Consider the following 19,466-nt stretch of genomic DNA (forward strand, 5'->3'; position numbering starts at 1 on the left):
GAGTGCTGGGACTGCCAACTTCAACATCGTGGAGCTGTGGTCTGCGGAGCTACCAGCCGCAGCGGCGCTGACTTTATCATCGCGGAGCCTGGGATCTTTCGCCAAGGTCGCCAGCATTGGAGCTCCGCCCAGCGCGGCCTGTGGACTTCGGGAGCCGCGTTCTCCGGTAGGAAGCGGCCGTTTTGGAACTCCAAGCCGCTGAGAGCGTTCTTCTGATGCCGGAGTTCCATCATTCCGGCGAGAGGGCCTGAAACATCGGGCCGCTGTAGCGGTGACTACGAAGGCCTCAATAGGCCACGACCACGGGTGAACATGGAGGAAGTGGACTGAACTTTGCTGCCTTCCCTCACAGAGGGAAACGTTGATCCCGCTGTAGGGGGTGTTTTTTTATGTTTAATGTTAAATTCTATATTTTATTTGTGTTTATTTTATTTGTGTGCTGCAATGGCAACACCAATTGGTGTACGTGACAATAAATGTCCTTTGTCCTTTGTCCAGCACAATGGCGCAGTGGTAGAGTTGCTGTCTTACAGCGCCGGGGACCTGGGTTCGATCCTGACTACGGGTGCTTGTCCGTACGGAGTTTGTACGTTCTCCCCGTGACCCGGTGGGCTTTCTCCAGGTGCTCCGGATTCCTCTCACACTCCAAAGACGCGCAGGTTTGTAGGTTAATTTGCTTTGGTAAAATTGTGAATTGTCCCCAGTATGTAGGATAGTGTTAGGTCATAAGGTCATAAGTCTTAAGGTTAGGTCATAAGTCATAAGTGATAGGAGCAGAATTAGGACATCACGCCTGCTCCACTCTTCAATCATGGCAAGGGGTCACAGTTTAAGGATAAGGGGGAAATCTTTTAGGATCGAGATGAGGAAAACATTTTTCACACAGAGAGTGGTGAATCTCTGGAATTCTCTGCCACAGAAGGTAGTTGAGACCAGTTCATTGGCTATATTTAAGAGGGAGTTAAATGTGGCCCTTGTGGCTAAAGGGATCAGGGGGTATGGAGAGAAGGCAGGTACAGGATACTGAGTTGGATGATCAGCCATGATCATATTGAATGGCGGTGCAGGCTCGAAGGGCCGAATGGCCTACTCCTGCACCTATTTTATATGTTTCTATGATCTGTCTCTCCCTCCGAACCCTATTCTCCTGCCTTCTCCCCATAACCTCTGACGCCCAGACTAATCAAAACTCTATCTATATCTGCCTTAAAAATATTCATTAGTGAATGATTAGTGAATCCCCGCTAGTGTACGGAGATCGCTGGTCAGGGCGCAGTCGGTGGGCCAAAGGGCCTGTCTCCGCGCTGTATCTCGAAACTAAACTAAACTAATCTAAACTAAAATGGGAACTAGTCAGTGTCAGGTCAAGGAATGCTAAGCATAAGGCAAAACTCATCAACAGACTACATTAAAAAGATTCCTACATTTCATCTCCAATTTGATGAATCAGGCTGAAATTGTTCAGTTTATTTTTGTCTTGTCATGTTTACCGAGCTACACTGATAAGCTTTTTCGTTGCGAGATATCCAGTCAGCAAAAAAACTATACGATAACAATCAAGCCATCCACAGTGCACAGAAACAGGATTAAAAGCAAGTTAAGGATTAGCGCGTGATAACGTCCATTAAAGTAAAATTAATGAGAGTTTGAAGGTCTCCAATGAGGGAGTTCAGGACCGCTCTCCAGCTGATGATAAAGGGTTCAATGTTTTGTGCAAGAGAAAGTCCAGTAAAGTCCAATTAAAGATGATCTCTAATGGAGTAGGTTGGAGGTCAGGACCACTCTCTAGTTGGTAGGAGAATGGGTCAGTTGCTGAGAAGATACCGTCCCTGAATCTGGAGGTGTGGTTTTCAAACGTCTGTACCTCTTCCCTGATGGGAGAGGGGAGGAGAGGGAGCGGCCAGGGTGAGACTGGTCCTTGATGTTGCTGGTGGCCTTGCCGAGGCAATGTGAAGTGTAGATGGAGTCAATGGAAGAGAGGTTGGTTTGTGTGATGGTCTGGGCTGCGTCCAGAACTCTCTGCAATTCCTTGCAGTCTTGGATGGAACTGTTCCCAAACCATGCTGAGACACATCCCGGTCAAATACTTTCTACTGCGCATCTGTAGAAGTTGGTGAGTGTTGTTGTGGAATTGCCAAACTGCCTAAGTCTTAAAAGAAGGAAATAGACATGGAGAGAAGGAATAGGTGACGTTTCGGGTCAAGACCTTTATTTTTCTCCACTGATACCAGATGACCCTGCAAATTCAAAAGGTAGGCAAAAATGCTGGAGAAACTCAGCAGGTGAGGCAGCATCTATGGAGCGAAGGAATAGGTGCCATTTCGGGTCGAGACCCTTCTTCAGACTCGAGCCTGAAGTCTGAAGAAGGGTCTCGACCCGAAACGTTGTCAATTTCCTTCGCTCCATAGATGCTGCCTCACCTGCTGCGTTTCTCCAGCATTATTGTCTACCATCTATTTTCCAGCATATGCAGTTCCTTCTTAAACTGCAAATTCAAAACATTATTTCATGCTCAAATATCTATCTATCTATCTATCTATCTATCTATCTATCTATCTATCTATCTATCTATCTATCTATCTATCTATCTATCTATCTATCTATCTATCTATCTATCACAAAAAGCTGGAGAAACTCAGCGGGTGAGGCAGTATCTATGGAGCGAAGGAAATAGGCAACGTTTCGGGCCGAAACCCTTCTTTAGACTGTTAGAAGGGTTTCGGCCAAAACATTGCCTATTTCCTTCGCTCCACAGATGCTGCTGCACCCACTGAGTTTCTCCAGCATTTTTGACTACCTTCGATTTTCCAGCATCTGCAGTTCCTTCTTGAACGACTATCTATCTAAGGCATTCACTCCAACTCGGGGTTGAGTGGTGCCATCTGCTTCATGGTGTCCTGGTGCTGTGTTAGCCATTCGTCATGATGCAGTTTCACTCATTAGTAAGCTTGGTGGATGAGCAGTCCTCTCCTATAAAGAAAGAAAGATCACAATACATAACCGAATTCAACATCAAACATAAACATCCACCACAGCGGAACCAGCACCTCCCGCAGTGGTGGAAGGCACGAAAGTTCAGCTCCTCCGTTCATCCGTGATCGGGTCCGAGAAACATAGTGACATAGAAACATAGAAACATAGAAAATAGGTGCAGGAGTAGAGGCCATTCGGCCCTTCGAGCCTGCACCGCCATTCAATATGATCAAGGCTGATTATCCAACTCAGTATCCTGTACCTGCCTTCTCTCCATACCCCCTGATCCATTTTGCCTCAAGGGCCATATCTAACTCCCTCTTAAATATAGCCAATTAACTGGCCTCAACTACCTTCTGTGGCAGAGAGTTCCAGAGATTCACCACTCTCTGTGTGAAAAAGGTTTTCCTCATCTCGGTCCTAAAAGATTTCCCCCTTATCCTTAAACTGTGACCCCTTGTTCTGGACTTCCCCAACATCGGGAACAATCTTCCTGCATCTAGCCTGTCCAACCCCTTAAGAATTTTGTAAGTTTCTATACGATCCCCCCTCAATCTTCTAAATTCTATCGAGTACAAGCCGAGTCTATCCAGTCTTTCGTCATATGAAAGTCCTGACATCCCAGGAATCAGTCTGGTGAACCTTCTCTGTACTCCCTCTATGGCGAGAACCCTCCACATCGCCGCTACGGACTGCCCGATGTACAGACCCTCCCGCCGGGGCGATCGAAACGCCGACGTCTGGACGGATCGGACAAAAAGTCCAATGAAACTCACGAGCTGCTGGCGAGGCTGCCGTGCGCACCGCCATCTTGGGGGAATATAAATGCCTTACAAAGTTTAAATTATTGCACTTGTGGTGCATTGCTTTACCAAAACTTAAATGTCAGAAGCAGAATCTCAATTAAACTTTGAGGGGTCTGTAGAGTGTTAAACAAAAATTGAGAATGCAATATTTGAAATACAACAACTAAATTAAACATGTTTTTTTCAAAACGTCAATGCATTTTTTATTAAGCCATGAAGAGTTATGTAAATTCAGATTTCTTGGTTAATAATGCAAAGACAGAAAATTATGACCTTGTTTTAATGCTGCATACTCTTTGAGGATATTTGTTCAATTTTATTCCTGGCACAAATGAACAACCTGAAATAATTCTTTCTTTCAACCACAATCATCCACTAATTTTGTGGATTATGCGCACGCTGGTAAATAATGTAGTGATATTAAACAAAACAAATCTCTTTTTTTTCCCCGTTTAATCTTTCTTGTGATTGTTTCATTCGGCTCCGTTTCATTTCGCCGCTGAATGTTTGATCTGAGCTGTCTTCCCTCTTCTTCTTTCGTGTGGCGTGCACAGCCTAAAGTTGTTGGACAACTTGTTCTATTTGATCTTCCGTTTGTGCACGTCGAGTTGATTGCATTAGTCGAACCAGGGCGGACCACGTGAAGGTTTCTTCAAGGCCCTGGTTATAGGCCCACGCTTCATTTGAAGTGTGGTGCATCTGTGGAATTCATTGCCACAGAAGGCTGTGGAGGCCCGTCAATGGGTATTTTAGAGGCAGAAAATGATAGATTCTTTAATAGGACAGGTGTCAGGGGTTATGGTGAGAAGGCAGGAGAATGGGGTTAGCAGGGAGAGAGAGATCAGCCACGATTGAATGGCAGTTTAGACTTGATGGGCAGAATGGCCTAATTCTGCTCTCGTGACATGAATTTATGAAGTCACAATCTCATTACGTGCCAGTCACTCAGAGACCAACCCCCCCCCCCCCCGCAATTCTCACTAATTAACATCCTTTGATCAGAATGAATAAATGGCGCAGACAGCACCCATAATCAGGATTGAACCCGGGTCTCTGGCGCCGTGAGGCAGCAACTCTACCGCTGCGCCACCACGCCGCCCTTAAGCAGCTCAATTGCGAATGTGTACAGAAAAGTAAGACACAGTTCATAGGAGATATACGAGACTGCAGATGACGCAATCTTGAGGAAAAAAACAACTGCTGGAAGAACTCTGTGGGTCAGGCAACATCTGTGGAGGGACATGGACAGGCGACTTTTTGGGTTGGACCCCTTCTTCAGAGTTCCTCCAGAAATCTGTTTTAAGAGGCAGCTTAAAAATATCCATTGACTTGGCCTCCACGGCTGCCTGTGGCAATGAATTCCACAGATTCCAAATCCTCTGCCTAAAGAAATCCCTTCCCATCTCCTTATTGAAGGTACAGTAGGTCCTTTTATCCTGAGGCTACTGCCTCTGATCCTACACTCTCCCACTCGTCCCATTTTATGACTCTAAAGGGCCTGTCCCATTTGGCGATTTTTTTCGGCGACTGCTGGCTTTATTGACTGACGTAGCAGGTCACCGAAAAATTTGCGGCATGATATGGCGTGATAATGCGTGACGCGGTGTGATGTAGCGTGACGCGCCGGTGGTGCGGCGAGATGTCGTATGACGAGCGGCGATTTTTCAAGTGTCGCAACATTTTTTTTGTCGCCACTGGATTTTGAAATGTTCAAAAACTTATGGCGAGCCTAATAAGACGCTGGCAGTCGCCGAAAATATCTCATCATGGGACAGGCCCTTAATTGATTCAATGGACACAACAAATGGTGAATGTAGCCATTATATGTCAGAGTTTATGGGGAGAAGGCAGTTTAGGAGGGAGAGATAGATCAGCCATGATTGAATGGCAGAGTAGATTTGATGGGCCAAATGACCCAATTCTACTCCTGATCCTTATGACCTTATATTTCCCGACTGGTGGGACCATTGAATGCTTGAAAGCTAAATTGCCATTGACTGTGTTAGCTGATAAATCTTTAAATTATTCTCATCACATTCTCTGTGAATTGTTTATTTGTTAATGTCTCTGCTAAAATAATCACATGAATGCATTAAGCTTTCTCCCAACTGTCTGATGAATGGCAATGTTTAAAGCACAGTTGCAGATGTCTGTGATGTTATCCAAAGAAAAGTTTTAATCTCTGCCATTATGGACCAGGCAGCTCACAGACTTTGGACTTCTTGTCTCAGTGACCCAGAGGTTGGGTCGTTGCCTTACACCGCTTACAGCGCCAGAGACCCGAGTTCGATCCTGGCCATGGATGCCTGTCTGTACGGAGTTTGTACGTTCTCCCCGTGACCGGCGTGAGTTTTCTCCGAGATCTTCGGTTTCCTCCCACACTCCAAAGTCGTACATGTTTGTAGGTTGATTGGCTTGGTATGAATGTAAATCATCCCTAGTGCGTGTAGGGTAGTGTTAGTGTGCGGGGATCGCTGGTCGGCGCGGACTCAGTGGGCCGAAGGGCCTGTTTCCGTGCTATATCTCCAAACTACACTAAAAGTTTTAATCTGCCAGTATAGGCCAGGCAGCTCCCAGACTTGAGGCTTCTTGGCTCTTCTGAGTTCTATTAGCTGCATCAAAACAGTTCTACGCCTCCTCCGTGTGAATGCAAGGGTGGTGGGAGAAAGGAAAACACTCCCTCATTGCCCCTCGGTAACTTCACTTCTTATCCAATAGTTCAGTTTAGTTTTAACAAGAAGATAGGCACAAAAAAAGCTGGAGGAACTCAATGGGTCAGTCAGCATCAGTGAAGAAAAGGAACAGGTGACATTTCGGGTCGAGACTCTTTCTCAGCCTGCGAGTCAGGGGAGAGGGAAACGAGAGATATAGATGGTGATGTCGAGAGATGTAGGTAGACCATGCTTTAATATTTCATCTCATTGACACCTGTCATTAAATGATTCCACGTTAATCCAAAGACGCTTTGTTCAAATTCCTGGGTGATTTGTATTGAATTATAATTCGAAATCTCTCGTGCACCGTTTGAATTCAGCATCGTGAGTTCGCCAAATGGATTCACTCAAATGCTTGCAGGCAAAACAAAACTGCGCCAATTTTCTGGACGAGGCATGAAAATGTATAAAATCTATGGCACTGTCATAAAAGGTATTATGGGGCAGCACAGTGGCACAGCAGTGGAGTTTCCACCTTATTGCACCAGGGAACCGGGTTCGAACCTGTTTATGGGTCCCCCCTGCTCGGAGTTTGTACGTTCTTCCATGGGTTTTCTCCGGGTTCTCCTGTTTCCTCCCACATTCCAAAGACGCACAGGTTTGTAGGTTTATTGGCTTTGGGAAAATTGTAGATTGTCCCTAGTGGGTAGGATAGTGTTGGACACTATCTGGCACTATCCTAGTTGATCGCTGGTCGGCACGGATGCAGTGGGCTGAAGGGCCTGTTTCCACGCTTTTTCTCTACTGTGTAATAATACCTGGTGATCTGGATGGTGGAATAAAGGACTCAATTGGAGGCCATTCACCTTATCCCTTTTAATGGCTGAGCCTTGTACGGTGGTTACCCCATCTCCACTGTTCCGGGATGGCGGGACTGTCATATGCTGAGAGAATGGAGCGGTTGGGCTTGTATCCTCTGGAATTTAGAAGGATGAGAGGGGATCTTATTGAAACATATAAGATTATAAAGGGTTTGGTCACGCTGGAGGTAGGAAACATGTTCCCGATGTTGTGGGAGTCCAGAACCAGGGGCCACTGTTTAGGAATAAGGGATAAGGCATTTAGAACAGAGATGAGGAAACTCTTTCACCAGAGAGTTGTGTCTGTGGAATTCTCTGCTTCAGAGAGCGGGTGGAGGCCAGTTCTCTGGATACTTTCAAGCGAGAGCTAGATATAGCTCTTAAACTTACCGGAGTCAGGGGATATGGGGAGAAGGCATGAACGCAGTAGTGATTGTGGATGATCAGCCATGGTCACATTGAATGGCGGTGCTGGCTCGAAGGGCCGAATGGCCTACTCCTGCACATATTGTCTATTGTCTATCCCCACAGACCTACAACGTTGTCTATGGAAATATCCAACAAGATCAAACTAAACAAAACTAGTGTCAGATGGAATACAGAATGTTTCATATTGATGTAGTTATGCTGAATTCAATTTAGCAAGGCCAGTAATCAATAATATTTTATTATCTATTTCCTTGTCAGTTAGTGAATTTATCTGCTTATTTTTCTGCTCCAGGGGGCTTATCCAAAGAGAAAACAATTGTTTCTAATCCATTCCTGAATGTGAACTCACACCATGAGATTTTTGATCCAAAGTTTGATTCAGACTTTAAGCTTTAGAGATACAACATGGAAACAGACCCTTCGGCCCACCGAATCCAGGCCAACCAGCGCCTATACCACCATCTCACACACTAGCATTATCCTACACACTAGGGACAATTTACGATTTTCAGAAGCCGAATTAACCTTCAAAAATTTTACTTCTTTGGAGTGCGGGAGGAAACCGGGGCATCCGGAGAAAACCCATGTATTCACAGGCCGAATGTGCCGACAGCACCCGTAACCAGGATCGAACCTGGGTCTCTGGTGCTGTAAGGCTACAACTCTACATCTGCGCCGCTGTGCCGATGTTTCATTCTTCATTCCTTCTCTTGTACTCGGCTTTGATTGATGTATTTCCCGGGAATGGTTATGTCTCCAGCAGCAGGAAAGAGAGCCAATTAATAAATTCAGAACAAAAGCACAGGAAATGTAAGGCAACAATAGCTTGCTTCTCCATTGTCAGAGAATCCTTTCAGGAGAGTCGAGCTGAACAAAGACCGAACTGAACTGAGGTGCTGTGCTTCAGTAATTTTACATTTGAACTCCATATGAATTAATTGATGTCATGAAACAAAAAAGGGGGATTAAGGATAAAGAACCTTCTGAGATGTTCAGGGTTCAATAACCCTGTTAGAACTTTGGAATGTTTAGAGTTTGGGTTAGCGATACAGTGTGGAAACAGGCCCTTCCGCCCCACAAGTCCGCCCCGATCAGCGATCACCCCACACACTAGCACCATCCTACACAGAATTTACAATTTTACCGAAGCCAATTAACCTACAAACCTGCACGCCTTTGGAGTGTGGGAGGAAACTCCCAGAGCACCCGGAGAAAACCCATGCAGGTCACAGTGAGAACGTACAAACTCCGTACAGCCAGCACCTGTAGTCAGGATCGAACCTGGGTCTCTGGCACTGTAAGACAGCAACTCTACCGCTGCCTCTTGTGTGGATGGGGCATCTTGATCAGCATGTGAAAGTTGGGCCCAAGGGTGTCTTTCTGTGTTGTATGACTCTGTGACTCTATAAATGTTTGCCAAGAAATCCACAAACATAGATATATCCAAAACCCTTTGGACGTTGAACACGGGGGCAGAGCATTTGGAAATGCTAGAAAACCTAGCAGAAACAAATGGTCAATGTTAATCTGAAAAAATTCAGCAGGCGGAGTTTAAATGGATTGGAAAGGTTTAGAGGGATATGGGCCAAATGCGGGTAGGTGGGACGAGCGTAGATGGGGCATTTTGGTCGGCATGTGCAAATTGGGCCTATTTCCATGCTGTATAGTCAGTGTATATTTATGGTCTGTTTATTTCTGTGCTCTTTGGGGCAAAATAGACGATTGGTGCAGGAGTAGGCCATTTGGTCCTTCGAGCCAGCAGCGCCATTCAATGTGATCATGGTTGATCATCCACAATCGGTACCACATTCTTGCCTTCTCCCCATATTCCCTGACTCTCTATCTTTAAGATAAATGTGAGATAATTCACTCGCAATAAGAATAGGAAGCAGATGGGGACATATTTCTTTAGTCAGACGGTGGTGAATCTGTGGAATTATCGCCACAGATGGCTGTGGAGTCCAGGTCCGTGGATGTTTTTAATGCAGAGAATGACCGATTTTTGACTAGCAAGGGAGTCAGGGGGTTACGGGGAGAGGGCAGGAGCCAAGGGGGTCGTGAGGGAAAGATTCGATCAGCCATGATTGAATGGCAAAGGGGAATGGATGGGCCGAATGGCCTAATTCTGCTCCAATGACATACAAACATGAACTTATAATAGAAAAACGGTACATTGCTTAATTGGAGAGAGACAGCTTTGGAAGTGAAGCTCGGAGTACATGTAATACCGAGAGTTAGAATTCTGGTAATTAGGTAGGGAAATGGAATTTTGCCCTTCATTATATGGTACAAAAATAGACAAGACTTGTTAGAAGTGCGTGCGGCGTTGGTGAGACTATATCTGGAGTACTGTGTACAGCTTTCATCTCTATACTTAAGAAGGAACATGCTAGCCAGGCAGGTACTTCAGAGAACGTTCGCTGGGTTGATTCCTGGAATATTGTAAGGGTATGAAAGGGAGTGAATAATTGGAAGACTGTTCTTTGTGTGACTGTGAATCAGAGATATCTATGGCTATGCCTCGCGCTTCAAAACCTAAAGCATGCACTTGGAGTAAAGAGAGTGGTTTAGTTCGCTGAATAATAGCAAGGAGATTATTTTTGTTTTGTAACTTTGGAGATGGTGACAGCTCTACAATTTAGCAGTGAAACCCTAAACCGGCACTCGGAATCAATGCCAAGTTGGGCCTATTTCCGTGCTGTGTGGTCTTTGTATATGTATGGTCTGTATATTTCGAGATGGTCAAATGGTACATGATCCTAGGCATAAATATCACCCACAATTTCCCTTAACCCAACCACATTGTTGCTCTGGCCATGAAAGCACGCCAACACCTCTGCTTCCTCTTAAGACTGAAGAAATTTGGATACCTCCGATGATTTTTACCGGATGCACCGTGGAAAACATCTTATCGGGATGCACCATGGTTCCCGGCGACAGAGCCTGAACAAGCGGCGACTATGGGGTGCTCGGGAGGCCCCGACCACAGGTGAACATTGGGAAACATCGGCGAGGAGGTTGACTGTACTTTGGTTCCTTCCCTCACAGTGGGGAACTTTGGTGCTGTTTGTGTTGTGGACTATTGTGTTCTGTGTTTTGCGTTTTTTCTTTTAATTTATTTTTTTGTATGGCTGTCAGGGAAAAAGAATTTTGTTGTCTCTTCATTGAAGACAATGACAATAAATTAAATCAATTCAAATCAAATCAAATCATAACTGGGTTTGGCCCCCAGATCCTAAGCAACCACAGAGAGTCATGGGTGCAGCCCAGACCATCACAGCTCAAGGGACATGCAGAGACAATTGTCAGATGCAAAGACTGTCTCCAACCAGCGAAGGGCCTGGAGCCATGAATAAACCTTGCTGCTTTCCTGTTGTTCAACCGATACTGTTATTGATCTATTTCCAGACGTTTCACAGGGTGGCACAGTGGCAGCGCAGGTAGCATGAACTGTCGGTATCATGGGGTTATGGGGAGAAGGCACGAGGGTTCAAGGGGTTGAGAGGGAAAGATAGATCAGCCATGATTGTATGGAGGAGTAGACTTGATGGGTCGAATGGCCTAATTCTGCTCCCATCACTTAAGAACATGAACTAACTGGGGCAGGTACACAAAAATGCTGTAGAAACTCAGCAGGTGCAGCAGCATCTATGGAGCGAAGAGGGGTTTCAGCCCGAAACGTTGCCTATTTCCTTCGCTCCATAGATGCTGCTGCACCTGTTGAGTTTCTCCAGCATTTTTGTGTACCTTCGATTTTCCAGCATCTGCAGTTCCTTCTTAAAAACTAAATGGGGCAAATGGGACTGGCTTAGATGGGGCATCTTGGTCTGCTTGGATGAGTTAAGTCGAAGGACCCGTTTCCGTTCCATATGGCTCCACGACTCGACAACTATTCTTTAAATAGAATGACATTGACCGATAATTCGTCACAGCGCCGTTCGTATGATCTTGCCGTACAAATTGGCTGCCACGCTAACTGAAGTAACAAGAGAGGCTCCACTTCAAAGGGATTCTTTATGTATGATGAGCTTTGGGACATATCTGAGAGAATGTGATAAGAAACTATATAAAGGTACATTATTTCCTTCTTTATTCTTGTAAAGCCTCAATTATGTTCTTCATCAGATACACAACCATACCTTCAATTATTTGTGTGGACTGCAAATACCACGTGAAGGGAAACTTCAGACAACATCGTTAGGATTATGGTGCACTTAATTCCAAGTTTAACTGAAACGTGTATTTATTTTAGTTTTTGGAATAAATTCAGTGTCCCAATGATGCACTAAAATTCATTGCAATGAAAATAGAAAATGCTAGCTCTGCCGCAGTTAATACAATGTCCCGATCGTAATAAAGGATGATCCAATAGTTGTGTCTAATAAGCATTTTAACTGCTGGTGTGATAATGGTTTTCACTTCAAGCTGATTACAATCCCGACTCTACGGGTGCTGTCTGTACGGAGTTTGTACGTTCAACCCATGACCTGTGTGGGTTTTCTCCGGGTGGTCTGGTTTCCTCCCACACTCCAAAGACATACAGGTTTGGTAATCGGCTTTGGTAAAATTGTAAATTGTCCCTTAGTGTGTGTAGGGTAGTGCTAGTGTGTGGGGATCACAAGTCGGTGCCGACTCGGTGGGCCGAAGGGCCTGTTTCCACACTGTATCTCTGGGTGTCTCTGTCTCTTTACTCCCACAACACCCCACCCCCCCCTCCCCCCCCTCCCTCCCCCACACCCCCCCCCCCCCCCCCCCCCCCTTTTGACCCTCCAACTAATCTCCGAACTACCAACTACCTAAATTGTGCTTGGGATTTGTTCTTATTTTTGCGTTATATCATTTTTAAAAAATGTATTGAGTTTCTTTTTGTTGCTTATTATGTTAGCTACAGGGTACTGTGTTTATATATCTGTGTAGGAGTGAGCTGCAGATGCTGGTTTACACCGTAGACAGACACAAAATGCCGGAGTAACTCAACGGGACAGGCAGCATCTCTGGATAGAAGGAATGGTGGCGTTTCGGGTCGTGACCCTTCTTCAGACCGAGACCCTCCTTCAGACCCATTCCTTCTATCCGCAGATGCTGCCTGTCCCGCTGAGTTACTCCGGCATTTTGTTAGCTATGTTACATACTGTTGTGCTGCTGCAAGTAAGAATGAATTGTGTTTCAGGACATATAGCTGCAGATAAACATAGAAAACCGAAGCAGGACACAAAATGCCCCTTGTTCTGGCCTTCCCCAACATCGGGAATGATCATTCCTGCATCTATCCTGTATCCACCCCTTAAGAATTTTGTAAGTTTCTATAAGCCATACTAAAAACAAATCCACCAAGGCACATAACTACATCTAAAAGTTAACATAAACATCCAGCCACAGCGGATTCCCTAGCCTCCTCATTGTGATGGAAGGAAATAAGGTCCAATCTCCTTCCTCTTTATTCTCCCGCTGTCGGGGCAGTTGAACCATCCGCAGTTGGGGCGATCGAAGCTCCCACGTCATAGAAACATAGAAAATAGGTGCAGGAGGAGGCCATTCGGCCCTTCGAGCCCGCACCGCCAATCATTGTGATCATGGCTGATCGTCCCCTATCAATAACTCGTGCCTGCCTTCTCCCCATATCCCCCCCCTCAATCGTCTAAATTCTAGCGAGTACAAGCCGAGTCTATCCAGTCTTTCTTCATATGAAAGTCCTGACATCCCAAGAATCAGTCCGGTGAACCTTCTCTGTACTCCCTCTATGGCAAGAATGTCTTTCCTCAGATTGGGAGACCAAAACTGTACGCAATATGACAATAAAACGCACTTGACTCTTGACTGATGCAGCCCCACACAAGAGCACTGCACAAGAAGTCACATTGCAATCTTCAATCGCTGTAAACGTCTTGCAAGAGCACGTTATCACACTAATCAACTTGCCAGACTGCATGCCACACTAGAAATGTGTGTTCACAGTTCAGGCAACAAATTAATATCTGTAGCTGCAAAGTGAACAGTACTACACAATCCCATTTGAGAGCCAAAGAATTATTTAACAACATATACTCCCAACTATAAGGGCAGCATGGTGGCGCAGTGGTAGAGTTGTTGCCTGGGATAGTAATGATTCCAGCAATGAGTGAGTTAGCATATGACGAGCGTTTGGCAGCACTGGGCATCTACTCGCTGGAGTTTAGAAGGTTGAGGGGGGCCTCATTGAAACTTACAGAATAGTGAAAGGCATAGATAGAGTGGACGTGGAAAGGATGTTTCCACTGGTGGGAGAGTCTAGGACCAGAGGGCAGAATTAAAGGGAGCTCTTTTAGAAAGGAGGTGAGGAGGAACTTCTTTCGTCAGAGGGTAGTTAACCTGTGGAACTAATGCCCCTGCCCCACTTAGGAAACCTGAACAGAAACCTCTGGAGACTTTGCGCCCCACCCAAGGTTTCCGTGCGGTTCCCAGAGGTTTTTGTCAGTCTCCCTACCTGCTTCCACTACCTGCAACCTCCGGCAACCACCTGCAAGCTCCGGAAACCGCACGGAAACCTTGGGTCGTTTCCGTTCAGGTTTCCTAAGTGGGGTAGGGGCATTATTGTCACAGAGGGCTGTGGAGACCAAGTCAGTGGATATTTTTAAGGCAGAGATGGACAGATTCTTGATTAGAGCGGATGCCAAGGGTTGAATGGGATTAGATCAGCCATGATTGCCGGGCAGAGTGAACTCGATGGGCCGAACGCCCTAGTTCTGCTCCGGTAACTTGTGAACTTGGAAGTAAAAAATAAAGCTCCAACACTTCAGAAGTAAGCATGAGTCTGTCTGACCTCATACCCTGCATGTGGGTGGTTTTGTTAATGAACTGTAGTAACATTCCAACTAAACTAATGTAAACCACATTGATAGCGTCTCACTGGGCTAACATTTAGTGCGAGCGGTCCTTCTGAATGCCAAACGTTTGAAAGAAAAGGCAAAAAAAAAATACCTAAGGGAATGAAAAGAGATGAAGCCAAACAGATCCATATTAAAAATCAAGGGCAGTGATGTGGGAATAATTTCCCAGGGAACGACTCAGCAAGTCAATCAATTATAAGAGCAGATGTTGACTCATCATTCCTCGTTTACACTGATGTAACTCAGTACTAAGATTGAAAGCCTCCAATCAACCAGGTTGCTTGGTTTCCACTGTCATTGCTCAGATTATACACAATAGGCTTTTGTTTTGCTTTTTCTTATGATGAATTGATTCCTGCAGCCTTCAGTTCCCTTTTGTGTTGGATGTAGGTTCCAGGAAGACATCAGGATTCGAATTCAAGTCCATGGCTGCTAGCCTGACATCCGATGGGATCGCGATAGAGTCGTTGAGTCACAGGGCCAGGAACCAGGCCCTTCACCCCAACTTGCCCGTGCTGACCAAGATGCCCATCAACACTAGCCCCACCTGCCCACATTTAGCCGATAATCTTCTAAACCAGTGTTTCCCAACCTTTTTTAGCTCATGGCCCCCATGGAATCTTTTAATTTTTCTGTGCCCCACCCCCCCCCCGACATAAATAGCGGAAAAAAAACACTTCAATATTATAATACCTTCCATAAAAATATCAGTGTCTATTAATTGCACATATATTCTCTTTTATTCTATTCCACAAACATCAAAAATATTTCAACTACATAGATTTAAATTTATTAGAACTGAAATTTAGGAGGCAACAGGGTGGTCGCTCTGTGGCCCCCTTCGTTGAACCTGTGGCCCCCTAAATCCCAATTTTTTTCTGTTGTCCCCCTGAAATTTGCCATGGCCCCAGGTTGGGAATCACTGCTCTAAACCTTTCCCATCCATGTCTCTGCCCAAATGTAATAGTACCTGCCTCTAATAGCTCCTCAGGCGGCTTGTTCCATGGGGTCAAGGAAAGAGCGTTCACATCGCTGCCCTGTTTCCATCAACCTTTCCACCGCCACGCACAAGTAGCGACAAGACAGACACCATTGTACGCAGATGCCGAGAAGCGTGTGCAGCTCTGGCTGAACAACTTCTAATCTTGTGTGTGGACTCGATAAGAAGAAGAAGCTTGTTCCATGTACCCACATTGCAAAAAGTTTCCCCTCAGGTTCCTATCCAATCTCACCCCTATCAGAGCGGCACGGTGGCGCAGCGGTAGAGTTGCTGCCTTACAGCGCCAGAGACCCCCGTTCAATCCTGACTAAGGATGCTGTCCGTATGAAGTTTGTACATTCTCCCTGTGACCGCGTGGGTTTTCTCCGGGTGCTCCGGTTTCCTCCCACACTCAAAAGACGTCCAGATTTGTAAGTTGATTGCCTTTGGTAAAATTGTAAATTGTCCCCAGTGTGTGTAGGATAGTGTCTGTGTGCAGGGATCATTGGTCGGTGCAGACTCGGGTTTCCGCATCGTATCTCCGTCCGCACTGCAGCCTAAAACCGTGGAGTTGCCGGCCTCTGCTGGTGATCAACCAGGAGCTCCATTGCGGGAGCCTTCCGGACTTACCATCACGGAGCTCACGATCCCTGTCGGGGGGGGTCGTCTTTGGGGCTCCAACCGTGGGTGCCGGCAGGACGTTAACATCGCGGAGCCCGCGGCCTCTGGTTAGAGAGCGACATCGGGGACTCCAAGCCACAGGAGTTTCGACCACCCTGACCACCATTATGGAATTCCCTGCCACGGAGGGCAGTGGAGGACAAGTCACTGGATGGGTTTAAGAGAGAGTTAGATAGAACTCTAGGGATAGTGGAGTCAAGGGATATGGGGAGAAGGCAGGCACGGGTTATTGATAGGGGACGATCAGCCATGATCACAATGATTGGCGGTGCTGGCTCGAAGGGCCGAATGGCCGCCTCCTGCACCTATTTTCTATGTTTCTATGACGTGGGAGCTTCGGTCGCCCCAACTGCGGACGGTTCAACTGCCCCGACAGCGGGAGAATAAAGAGGAAGGAGATTGGACCTTATTTCCTTCCATCACAATGAGGAATGTGAGGAATCCGCTGTGGTGGATGTTTATGTTAACTTTTATGTAGTTATGTGCCTTGGTGCTTTTGTTTTTAGTATGGCTGTATGGTAATTCAAATTTCACTCTGCCTTAATTGGTACACGTGACAATAAACTGGCCTTGAAACCATTCCCACACTGACCTTTCTGTCCTGGGCCTCCTCCACCGTCAGAGTGAGGTCACAGGCAGATTGGAGGAACAGCGCGTCGTATTTTGCTTGGCAGCTTAAAACCCAGCGGTATGAATATCGATTTCTCTAATTTCAAGTACCCCTGGCAATTTTGCCTTCTCTGTCCCTCCCCCAGCCTAGTCATCCTGCTAGTTTCACTCTTCGTATCCCTTCATTATCACTTCTTCCACAGCCAACATTGTGGGCTCCACCTTTGCTGGGTAATCAATGCCGGCTTTGATTTGTTCTGTATCTCTTCATACCTTTTCCCACTGTTTCCCTCCCTCCAGACTCTCAGTCTGCAGAAGAGTCTCGACCCGAAATGTGACCTATTCCTTTTCGCCAGAGATGCTGCCTGGCCCGCTGAGTTACTCCAGCATTTTGTGTCCACCTTCATTCTAATTGGGCTTTAGTGCTAGAGACAGCGCAGGTTTCACATCTCAAAAAATATGTAAAATTCAACTTCTAGGTAAAAATGTGAAATGGAATCCTGCTAACAATTAGTGTGAAGTTGTTATATTAGTGCTAATTGTCTCCCTGCAGTTTTGCTAATGACTCATTCAGTAAAATAACCTGGTCTGGCCTCTAGGTGACTCTAATCTTATGCTAATGTGATTAACAATGATCTCTCCTGCCAAACTAGCATCTCTGGAGAACATGGATAGGTGACGTTTTGGGTTGAAACCCTTCTCAAGACGTGATCCTATCTGAAGAAGGGTATTCAGTTTAGTCTACTGTCCCGTGTACTGAGGTCGAGTGGAACGTTTTTGTTGCACGCTAACCAGTCAGTGGAAAGACAGCACATTATTACAATCTAACCATTTACAGTGTGTAGATACATGATAAGGGAATAACGGTCAGTGCAAGGTAAAGCCAGTAAAGCTCGATCAAAGATATTTAGTGTTTAAGAAGGAACTGCAGATGCTGGAAAATCGAAGGTAGACAAAAATGCTGGAGAAACTCAGCGGGTGCAGCAGCATCTATGGAGCGAAGGAAATAGGAAAACGTTTCGGGGCAAAACCCTTGGTTTCGGCCCGAAACGTTGCCTATTTCCTTCGCTCCATAGATGCTGCTGCACCCGCTGAGTTTCTCCAGCATTTGTGTGTACTCTGGATCAAAGATAGTCTGAGGGTCACCAATGAAGTAGATAGTAACCATATAACAATTACAGCACGGAAACAGGCCATCTCGGCCCTACAAGTCCATGCCGAACAAATTTTGTTCCCCTTAGTCCCACCTGCCTGCACTCGTACCATAACCCTCCATTCCCTTCTCATCCATATGCCTATCCAATTTATTTTTAAATGATACCAATGAACCTGCCTCCACCACTTCCACTGGGAGCTCATTCCACACCGCCACCACTCTCTGCGTAAAGAAGTTCCCCCTCATATTACCCCTAAACTTCTGTCCCTTAATTCTGAAGTCATGTCCTCTTGTTTGAATCTTCCCTATTCTCAAAGGGAAAAGCTTGTCCACATCAACTCTGTCTATCCCTCTCATCATTTTAAAGACCTCTATCAGGTCCCCCCTTAACCTTCTGCGCTCCAGAGAATAAAGACCTAACTTATTCAACCTATCTCTGTAACTTAGTTGTTGAAACCCAGGCAACATTCTAGTAAATCTCCTCTGTACTCTCTCTATTTTTTTTTATAGTAGTTCAGGACTGCACTCTAGTTAAGTTTAGTTTAGAGATACAGCGCGGAAACAGGCCCTTCGGCCCACCGGGTCCGCGCTGACCAGCGATACCGCACAGTAACACTATCCTACACCCACTAGGGACAATTTTTACATTTACCAAGCCAATTAACCGACAAACCTGTACGTCTTTGGAGTGTGGGAGGAAACCGAAGATCTCGGAGAAAACCCACGTTCCACATTGAGGTAGGGTGGTTCAGTTGCCTGATAATAGGTATTATCCCGAATCATCATCTATTCCTTTTTTTTTCAGAGATGCCCCGCTGAGTTACTCCAGCACTTTGTGTCTTTTTGTATGTTAACCGGCATGTGGGGCCTAGTAAATGTTCAGTTCCATATGAATAATAGACCATAAGAATAAGACCACGTTCTGTGTGCTTAAGCAAAGCAAGAATTTCATTGTCCGATACAGGAACACATGACAATAAACTCACTTGAATTTGAACTTGAACTTGAACAATAAGGGAAAGACTTCAATACCAGCCTACGCAATTTTGCCCACATGCAAAGATCACTCAATGGGTTGGAAGGAACTGCAAATGCTGGTTTAAACCGAACATAGACACAAAACGCTCCAGAGATGCTGCCTGACCCGCTGTTACTCCAGCTTTTTGTGTCTATCTTCACTCAGTGGGTAGTTCTGATGGAGTCATTGATCTGAAACATTAACTAGTGTATGTTTCTCCCTCCAGAGATGTTGCCTGACCTGCTCAGTATACCCAGCACTTTTAATTTATTTCTCACTTCCCCTGTTTTAATTTTTTTTAACCATCCAGAAATATGAGTCTAAGAAATGTCACCATGGCAACCTGGGGAATTGAAAAGTGGTTATTTAAATTAATCTGGCACATAAAGCCAGCATCAGTTATGGCGAAAATGTGGAAAAAATTAACTGCAAATG

This window comes from Leucoraja erinacea, chromosome 24 (genome assembly GCF_028641065.1).
Source record: "Leucoraja erinacea ecotype New England chromosome 24, Leri_hhj_1, whole genome shotgun sequence".
NCBI classification, from domain to species: Eukaryota; Metazoa; Chordata; class Chondrichthyes; order Rajiformes; family Rajidae; genus Leucoraja; species Leucoraja erinaceus.